General features: G+C 36.2%; 1 pseudogene; it reads right to left on the bottom strand.

Annotated features, from left to right (window-relative positions):
- Positions 1-525: 525 nt before the first annotated feature.
- On the bottom strand, positions 526-1,025 carry LOC120881707 (annotated as a pseudogene).
- Positions 1,026-7,540: the final 6,515 nt, after the last annotated feature.

The raw sequence follows: 7,540 nt of genomic DNA, 5'->3' as shown, positions 1-7,540 counted from the left end.
CCATCCAAAATGGTTACAAGCTTTTTCTTGAAGAGGATTCTACTCTTGACAGCAGAGTGAGGGCTGTGATGTTTGTTTAATGTTCCCATTTTGATTCAAACAATCAAGTTTGTCCAGCTACATCATCTGAATAAAGTTAGATTTGGATAGAGAGCATATATCTAAAGAACTGGCTAGCTGCTTTAACCAGTGAAATTAGATCACCATAAAAGGGGGGAAAGGAGCCCATAAAATTAAAACTACCTCCCCACACAAAAAATAATAAAAACACCCACACCCCTGCAGCTAACCCTGATAACTTCCTTCATTTCTGGTGCTTTATACTTAAACCATGATGGAGGAAATAGATAAAAGCAGAGCGGGGCCCTTTTAAAAGTTTGTCAACAGTTTTGATACTTCTAGCCTCTGCTGATGTTTCACAACAGTGAATCCGGACAAGACATAGATTTGCTAATGTGCATTTAATCACCAAAGAACTGAAGCTTTCTAGGCTTTTATTCTGCAATGTTTGTAAGACTGTGTTCATTAAATGCAAACAAAAAGGAGAAAGTCTTGGCAGAACAGAAGTGATGCCCACTTGGTGATTGGGTCAATGTAAATACTATTCATGGCATATATAGTCCATGCTCTCTAGCTGTATCTGTGGCTTGGGCTTCATTGGTCTTGCACTGCTCTACTACGTCATTTGCTAATGAATCATCTGGATTGGGAGCATTTAACAAAGCCTGGATAGATGGCAGAACTGTTCAGATCTTCAGTACTAGGGACCACTTATTCAAAATATATAAACTTACTCTTCCCAACTTGTCTACATTAGGATGATAAATTTTGGCCATGAAATGTACTTTAGGAAGGAATAGTTCAAGTTGAAAACTCCCTCCCTCAGAAGCAGAATCCTGAGGGCTGGCAACAAGTACGTGAAAATAATGGGCATTACTCTCATCTAGTTCTGCTTTAATGTCAGAAACTGGTTCTGCCAGCAGACTCTGGGTTTTCTTGATAACCCTGCGGGGCAGCCTAGCCATCTTGTCAGATCCTGAGTTCGGCCTCTGGTCTTGAAGCAGAAGTTTTAAGTTTCAATTTATTTTATTTTAATTTATCCAGTTTGTCAGTCTTTTCCTTTATAATTTGTGCTTTTTGCATCTTTTCAAAAAACAAAAATATCCTTTCCAACTCTGGAAATATAAAGATACAGCAGATCCACAGTGGATCCTTATTATTTGCAGATTTTGTATCTGCGAATTCACTACTCTCTAAAAATTTGTGTGTAACCCAAAAGTAATGTTTATGGTGGTCATATGCAAAGGAACAATTATTTGGGGTTGTACGTGTTCCCAGCTGTGGTGGGACAAGGTGATGATCTGCCTTCTGTGTCTCTCTCATACTATAAACAAGTCACCTCTCTGAGGTATATTTAGTGCGGGTTTTTTATAAATTTGTGTGCTTTTTTTTTGTTAGTTATCTTGCTATTTAAAATAGCCCCAAATATAGTGCTGAAGTGCTATCTAAAGTTTTCCTGAGTGCAAGAAGGTTGTGAGGTGCCTTAAGAAGAAAATACATGTATTAGATAAGGTTTGCTCAGGCCTGAGTTACATTGCTGCCATGAGTTCAGTGTTAAAGAATCAACTAAATATATTACATGAGGTGTCCTTAAACAGAAGCACACTCAAAACAAGGTGACATTATTGATTGACAGAAATGTGTGACCATAGGCTCGCAAGGACCAAACTCTGTATTTCCCGGAGGAGTAAACTTCAGTATTCACTAATTCATTATATAGTGATTATGTAACTAGGCAAATAAGATCAACTGTATTCTCTAGAAGTTCCTTATATTCTCAAAAACTTCCTAATTTCATAGAGTTTAGTTCTATTCTTAGGATTTGATTGCTTCCTTTTTGGTTTTCAGTCATTTTGTGTATTTCCTTTATAAGCACTTTCTGTTTCTCTCCTGCTGTATTTGCAGTTAGTGGGGTAGAATTGTTAGTTTCTTGTACGTGTAGACTAGGACAGGTTGGAATGTTCACTCAGGGGCTTTGGCATTTTTTTATTGTGAACTCATCGTTAGCAGGGCATATATATATATATATATATATATATACACACACACACACACATATATATATACACACACATATATATACACACACACATATATATATACACATACATATATATATATATTTTTTTTTTTTCCCCACCCCTACCCCTGCTGGGAAAATCTCATGGTATTTGGGATGTAGAAGTATCTCTTCAGAGTGTTTTTTGACTTCTGCTTTGTGTCCCAGGAGGAATAATCCTACTATGGCTTTTTTGTCTGGAGTTTCTGAACTATGTGGATAGAGTAAAAGCAACGTGAAATGTTGTCCTGTGGTTTCGAATTCTCAGAGAGCTTTTCTTCCCCCCACCCACCCCAACCCAAAGCCCTGTGTCCTGTGGTCTCTCTTGTTTTTAAATCCTTACATAAATAAAATAGTCTTTTGAGGGTCTTGGCTTTATAGAAAGTTCTCATTTCCAATTCTAACCTCCCAAAACTTCATTTGCTACCCGTCTGTGGGAATTAACACCAAAACCCTGGATGCTAGAGACAAATAACCACTATTTAAGCACTCACCCCTGTGTTTTTTCACTTCCATCTTTGTTTTTGGCACCTGGGGATTTGCTTTTATTTTTTGTGAGCTTAGTTGTACATTTAAATGTAATTGTTATATTTTACTCAGTATTTCTAGGTAAATAAAAGAATCTTCAGATTGTCCACCATAATGCTGGAAGGTAGTAATTAGACATTTTGTATCCATTGCTATTTGTTAATTATCTTGAGACTTCATATTTTTACCTGGACAGTGTTCATAATAAACCATGGTGCTTGAATTATGCAATATGTGTCATTTACTGGGTCTCAGTTTTTAAACTCTGGTAGAAGGCAGTGGCACCCCACTCCAATACTCTTGCCTGGAAAATCCCATGAATGGAGGAGCCTGGTACTCTGCAGTCCATGGGGTCATGCAGAGTTGGACACGACTGAGCGACTTCACTTTCCCTTTTCCCTTTCATGCATTGGAGAAGGAAATGGCAACCCACTCCAGTGTTCTTGCCTGGAGAATCCCAGGGACAGGGGAGCCTGGTGGGCTGCCATCTCTGGGGTCGCACAGAGGTTGGACACGACTGAAGCAACTTAGCAGCAGTAGCAGAACTATTCCTAAATAAATAACTTTCTTCTTTACTGTTTTTTTTTTAAACATAAATGGGATCATATTATACACTTTTTAAAAAACAGGAGCGCATTTTTTTGTCCTTCCACCTTTCCTTCCCTAACGTAAGCAAGGGCCTAACCTCCCTTCTCTGTCATTCAGGGAAGCCATGTTAATCTACTATATGGTCTTCCATATTTTTACTTATCCCATATAGACCTATATAGGGGGCTTGCCAGGTGATGGTGGTGAAGAATCCTCCTGCTGATGCAGGAGACATGGGTTCGATCCCTGGGTCAGGAAGGTATCCTCTGGAGAAGAAAATAGAAACCTAATCTAGTATTCTTGCTGGGAAATCCCATGCACAGAGAAGCCTGGCAGGCTACAGTCCATGGGGCCTCAAAGAGTTGTATATGACTGGGAATATACACACACAGACCTATATAGAGCTATATATGTCATCAGATAAACATATATTTATGTATACAGTAATGGTGTTGGAGAAGACTCTTGAGAGTTCCTTGGACTGCAAGGAGATCCAACCAGTCCATTCTGAAGGAGATCAGCCCTGGGATTTCTCTGGAAGGAATGATGCTAAAGCTGAAACTCCAGTACTTTGGCCACATCATGCGAAGAGTTGACTCATTAGAAAAGACTCTGATGCTGGGAGGGATTGGGGGCAGGAGAAGGGGACGACAGAGGATGAGATGGCTGGATGGCATCACGGACTCGATGGACGTGCGTCTGAGTGAACTCCAGGAGTTGGTGATGGACAGGGAGGCCTGGTGTGCTGCGATTCATGGGGTTGCAAAGAGTCGGACATGACTGAGCAACTGAGCTGAACTGAATATATTGGAATTTATCCATTCTACTACTGATAGTCTTTATGGTTATTATGGACAGTGCTGCCATGAATGTTTTTGATCATTAATTTATTTTTCTTCTTATTCTTACTAATTTATTATACTTCAGTGCTATGAAAGTGGCTTCCCAGGTGGCACTAATGGTAAAGAACCTGTCTGCCGATGCAGGAGACATAAGACATGTGGGTTCAATCCCTGGGTTTGGAAGATACCCTGGAGAAGGACATGGCAACCCACCCCAGTATTCTTGCCTGGAGAATCCTTATGGACAGAGGAGCCTGGTAGGCTATAGTCCATAGTGTCACAAAGAGTCAGACACGACTGAAGCAACTTAGCACATATGCACACTATGAAGGATCACCCTTTATGTATCATCCTGCTTTTTAATAGATGTTTACTTTGTTTCCAGCTCTTGACCACTCAGGTAAAGCTGCAATAAATATTGAATGTATTTTCCCTATGTAGGAATACTAATCCAGCCCTCCTAAAGGGATACTGCCAGAAGTCGAATTGCCAGTTAAAATTAAAGGCTGTTGCTGTAGTGTTCTTGTCTAGTCGCTAAATTTTGTCCAACTCTTTTGCAACATTGGCTTCCAGAAAGTCTTTGGCAGTGCCATTTCCTTCAGCAGTGTATGAAAATTCTCTTTTCCTCATCTCTACTAGCATTAGATGTTACAGTTCTATGTTTTATGAATCTGAGTATAAAATGACATCACATAAGTACTTTAATTTATATTCCCCAACTACTAAAGAATTTGAGCATCTTTTCATGTGTTCTGGCTTGCTTTTCTGTGAATTGTGTATTCATGTTTTGGGGGGCTTACTCTTCTTTGGAGCTCTTCATCCTTTTCTTGTTTTGCTTTTTAAAATTTTTTCTTTTTTTCTCTTCATCATTTTCTTATCAATTTGTAAGATATTTTTGTATAGTATAGAAATTAAACTTTTGTTATTTGTGTTACAAATTCTTATCCATATCTATTGTCCTTTGACTTTGTTCATATACCTTTGCCATAAAAAAGGTTTTATATTTTAAGTAGTAAATCTATCCATCTTTGGTCTTACAGCCTCTAAACTTGCAGAAGATATTTCCAATCTCTCTAGATGGTACATTTACTCTATTGGATTTTCTTGCCAGGGTTTTAATTTTTAGCATTTAAGCCTTTACATCCAGGAATTTATGTTTACATATATATGTGGTCTATTTGTATATTCTTTCATATGGATACCTTGTTATTCCATCCTCATTTATTGAATAACCCTTGCTTTTCCTGCTGAATTGAATGACCACACTTGTATACTAATCTCTTGAATATACCGGTATTTAACTCTAGATTGTCTAGATGTTATCGTTAGTTAATCTGTTTTTATGCTAATATTATGTTGACCTAATTTTTGTGACATTATAGAATCCCCTGATATCTGGTAAGGCAAGTCATACTTCACTGTTCTTTTCATAGTTGTTTAGCTATTATCAGACAACTGTTTCTCTATATGGACTTTAAGTTAGTTTTATACAATTCTAAGAAAAGCCCTATTATGATTCTAATTGAAATGAAATTTATGTATCACACTTGGGAAATTTTACATTTTTAATGATACTAAATATTCCTGTCTAAGAACAATTGTAACTTTCTATTTGTTCATAAATAGTTTTCTTTCTTTTAATAGGATATTTTAAGTTTCTTTTTATGAGTCTAATGTTTCTTACATTAAATATATTCCTATATATTCCTATATATTCATTTTTGGCCACTATTATAAATGAAAAACTTATCCCATTTGCATTTCTAGGTACTTATTGTTAGAGTAAAAAAAATTCAATATATTATTGTAATATATCTGATATCCAACCTTCTTACCAAATATTGTTATTAATTTAAAAAGTTTTTTAATAGTACCTCTTGGGTTTTGGGGGGGTAGACAGTTACAGTATCAACAAACAGATCTGATTTATATATTTTCATTCAAGGCTACCAGAGATAGGAAGCAAAAATACAGAATGCCAAGTTAAATATAATTTCAGACAAACAATGAGTAATTTTTTAGAATAATTATGTCTGGAAATATATATTGCATGGGATATAGTTATCCTAAAAGTGTATTCATTGTTAGAAATTCAAATTTAACTGGATATTCACTATTTTTCTGGCAAGCCTACTTTTTCCCCAAAGATTATACCTGTTTTATTTTCTTTACATACTGCATTTGATGACACTTCTAAGACAGTGATTCCGATCCCAGGTTGCATTAACATCAACCAGGAAGCTTTTTAAAAAGTTCTAGTGCCAGACTTCTATGATCAGAGATTGAATTGGTATATATTTCGGGAAAGCTTTCCAGATGATTCTTTATGAGCATCCAGGGTTGAGAACCACTACAGCCCTAAAACAATGTTAAATAATAATGGTATTAGTGTGCACCCCCGTGTCCTCCTTGATTTTAATGAAATATTTTCAGTGTTTTGACATTTGAGATAATTTTTGTTGTTGGTTTTTAAATAAATATCCTTAGTTTTCATGTATTCCTATTTTCCTTCAAGTTTTTATTAGGAATGGCTGCTTTTATCTTTATTGTATTTTATTTATTTGGCTGCAATGGGTCTTAGTTGCAGCACACAGGATCTTTGTTGCATCATGAAGGATCTTTTCATTGCAGCACACAGACTAGTTGTGGCACACGGGCTTAGTTGCATTATGGCATATGGGATCTTCCTGAACCAGAGATCGAGCCCATGTCCTCTGCATTGGCAGGTGGATTCCTAAGCTCTGGACCACCAGGGAAGTCCCAGGATATGGCTGCTTTTAGCATCTATCAATATGCTTATATTTCTCAGTTTATTGATACAAAGACTTGTATTGATAGGTTTCTTCGTATTGAAACACTTTGTGATTTTTAAAATTTCATATCTAAGTCTATTTGCTAATCTGTTTTTAGAATTTGTATCTATATTTAGAAATGAATTTGAGGTTGAGAATTTGTTCTTGAAATTAGATTTGTCTGATTTTGGTGTTTAAGGTATGCTGGCTTTGTAAAATGAATTGGTAAACCTTATCTTTTAAAAAAAAGTTTTTTATTTCTTTATACTTTAAATTATGAAAGTACAATAACACATTTATAGGAGACTTGGAAAACACAGAACAAAGTTACATATAGTTCCGCTATATATTGCAATTATTTTTAAGTAGATAAATTAAGATGTTTAGTTGGAGTTTGAATATCAAACTCTCAAAAATTAATAGAATAGACAGAAAAGTTGAAGGATATAATAGACCTGAAAAGCACTGTGAACCTGTTCAACATAAGTAAGATACATACAGTTTTCACACAACAGCAGGGTACAAATTCTGTTCAAGTTCCCATATACTATAAACCAGGAGAAACGGAAACATCCAGGGACATAAAACAAGGTGCAAAAATTTCATTATCTAAAGATACTGAAATCATACAGAGTCTGTTCTCTTAATCACTGTGAAATTATGTTAGAAAT

The sequence above is a fragment of the Oryx dammah genome, unplaced genomic scaffold, assembly GCF_014754425.2.
Source record: "Oryx dammah isolate SB20612 unplaced genomic scaffold, SCBI_Odam_1.1 HiC_scaffold_23, whole genome shotgun sequence".
Lineage (NCBI taxonomy): Eukaryota > Metazoa > Chordata > Mammalia > Artiodactyla > Bovidae > Oryx > Oryx dammah.
This window is presented reverse-complemented; position numbering and strand designations above follow the sequence as displayed.